Below are 3,287 nucleotides of genomic sequence, written 5' to 3' on the forward strand. Positions count from 1 at the left end.
TTGCACTCTTCCTGGATGATACCCTTGACATCCTCCCACAACTCATCTGGTCTTCGCTCATCAGTGTTCAAGGCCTCAAACCTGTTCCTGAGATGATTCTGAAATTCAGGTGGGATGAAATCAAAGTAATATATTGGCTCCTGTGCATTTGGTTTAATTTTCCTCAGCTTCAGCTTAAGAAAGAAAATATGGTTTTTCTCTACTTCTAAGACAAACATGATTAGACATAAACTTTAAAATCCTTTTCCTTTGTCATTGTTATGTGATATGGAATCAGAACTGACTCATAACTGGCACTTCTGTCATTTTCAGAGGGTGTATAGTCCACATGAGGAGACCAACCATGTTACTCTTACAGAGCAGGTGGTGGGATTGAAATACATGCATTCAGGTTGGCAGTGTAACTTCATATTACTAAGCTACAAGAGTTCCCTGAACTTTAATAACATAAACTTTCAGAACATTTCTTATGTCTTTTTAAAATTTAAATCTCTTAAGCAGTGCGCTTTAAACATGACTTTCTTTACAGTACTGTTAAATTATGAGGGCTCAGAGGTAATAGTTAGGTGTCCTCCAATTTTCATGTTCTATCACAAATATAAAATACTGAATTTGGCATACTATTTACCATTTCATATCAATTTTCTCCTTTTAAAATTGACAGAAAATAAGAAAGAAATATATGTGATCTCTTCTAAACTTAGAATTCTGATAATTTTTTGAAGGTTATTATTCAAAGCAATGTGTTTTTGGACATTATTAATTTATTAATTTGGTAGATTCAATTGCATTAATCTAAATTTCAAATATTCCTGCTAATGATAATTATTAAATTTCATAATTTCCAAAATTGCAATGCTTCTGCTACTGTTTTTATCTCATAAGAAATAAAATTTTCATTAATTTGATACATCTTCAATTAAAAGAATCAAAATTATCCTTTTAAAAAATAGCTATTTCCTTATATACAAAAAAGACATAATAAATTTAAAGTTTAGAACAATATGAACTTTAGTAATAGAGAAGATTTCTGATGATTACTTAAAATGGCTTTTTCATTTTTAAAATCGTTTGCTCTGTATAAATAAAAACCAAACATCTAAAGTTAGGGACATTATTTGCCAGTGTTAGATGGATCTTGGCTGAAAACAAGAATACCAGAGGAATTTCTTTGTTTCTTTGACAAGCAAAGACATTTGACTGTGTGGCTCACAACAAATTGTGGCTAACCTTGAGAAACATGAGAATTCCAGAACACCTGATTGTGCTCATGCGAAACTTATACTTGGACCAGGAGACAGTCATCAGAATAGAGCAACAAAACATTGAATGGTTCAAATAGGGGAAATGGTTGAGTCAGCAATATGTCCTGTCACTGTACGTTTTCAATCTGTATGCAGAACAGATCATTGGAGAAGCTGGACTTTTTGAGGAGGAATGTGGCATCAGAATTGGAGGAAGGCTCAACCACCAACTATATGCAGATAATACAACCTTACTTGCTGAAACTGAGGACAGCCTGAAACATTTGCTACACTAGGTCAAGGACTACAGTTTGCAATGAGGATTGAAGAACAACATCAAGAAAATGAATATTCTCACCACAAGCCCATTGGCAGAATCATGATAGATGGATAAGAGATTGAGATTATTAAAGTGTATCTTGCTTGGTTCCACAATCAGTACTCTTAACATCAGCAGTCAGGAAATCAAAAGATTAATTATATCAAGAAAATTTGCTGTTAAGAACCTCTTCAGAGCACTGAAGAGCAAGGATCTCAGTCTAGGAACTAAGGTGTGCCTGATACAAGTCATGGTCATCGCAATTACTTGCTATGCATCCGAGAGCTGGACAACGACCAAGTATGATAAGCATTATTGATGCCTTTGAGTTGTGGTGCTGTAGAAAAGACTTGAACATACCATGGGACTTCCAAGAAAACTAACAGGTGTCTTTTGGAGAGGGTGAAACCAATCTGCTCTTGGGAGGTAAGGATTTTGAGACTCCATCTCATATATTTGGGCCTTGTAACCAGGAGGGACCAGTCCTAGGAGAAAGATATCATGCTTAGAAGGGTTGAAGGACACTGCCAGAGAGGAAAACCCAAGATGAGATGAACTGACACAATTACTTGTGTAATAAGTGTAGGTGTGTCAGAGACTGTGAGATTGGCTCAGGATTGAGCAGAGAGTCCAGAGTCATTTATGTATAGAGCCACTATTGAGTCATAGTTGAGTTGATAGTATATAACAACAATAACAACAACAAAGTCTTTGGAATAAGGTACTTTCTTTGGAATAAGGTACTGGCTTCAATTATTTCTTTGACATCCTTGGCAGTACAAATATTTTACTCTTTAATTTTACTCTTTAATAGGTCCTTGTTGTGAAAAGCTTTCATGCAGTTGTGCTCTGTACAAATGGGTTATCCATAAGTCAGAGTTGAACTGAGGCAACTAATAATGACAGTCACTTTTCTGTGGTAAATACCTACTCATTTTTCAGTAATAAGTGTCTTTTCATAGGGAGACACCAGACCTCACCAACCATTAAGTTTAAGTTAGCCCTACTCTGATTTTTCTCTCTTGAAGTTAGGTACCCTCAACTTGACATTGAGTCATGTTGTTTTGTTGTTTGCCATCAAGATGGAACCAACCCATAAGTGATCCTCATATCAACCCTATAAACATTAGGCCAGAACCTTGCCCTTTACTCTGCTTCTTCACCTTCTCTGCTAATCCTCAAGACCATTGTTGCAGTCACTGTGTCAATCTACCTTGTTGTCTTTTACTGACCTCCACTTTTCCCAGAATATCTTTTACTCTCATAGCTTCCTGTTATTTCATTTATAATCAATCTTAAATTGTAATATATATCATTATTTATGTGCCATTTTTAGTACTCAATCTATTTAAGCTTGTTGTTATTATTCTATCTGCATTTTCATAACAAGCACTGCTGGCCTGCCTTATGCTTAGTGGTTTCCCCTTTTATTACTAAATTTTAAAAAAAGGATAGTAAAGAAATTGAAGTAAGTACAATTATTTGATAATTGTATAATAATTGTGTTAATAAAATTAACTTGATACCTGTATTGCAAATAATTTTCTTATTGTTTCACATTATACTTCCGTAAACAGCTCATTGTGCAAGTTTATTATATACAAAAGTTGCTTCTTTTTCTCTAATAGCAGAGTGTGTAAGGAGTGGTAGCAATTCTATCATTGCTAATTTTTAGACTTTATTTCTTTGAGAACATCAGAGTTCTAAGGGAGAAAGATGGACAA

This window comes from Elephantulus edwardii, unplaced genomic scaffold (assembly GCF_000299155.1).
Source record: "Elephantulus edwardii isolate Elephantulus edwardi_28Jun2011 unplaced genomic scaffold, EleEdw1.0 scaffold00110, whole genome shotgun sequence".
Classification (NCBI taxonomy): domain Eukaryota; kingdom Metazoa; phylum Chordata; class Mammalia; order Macroscelidea; family Macroscelididae; genus Elephantulus; species Elephantulus edwardii.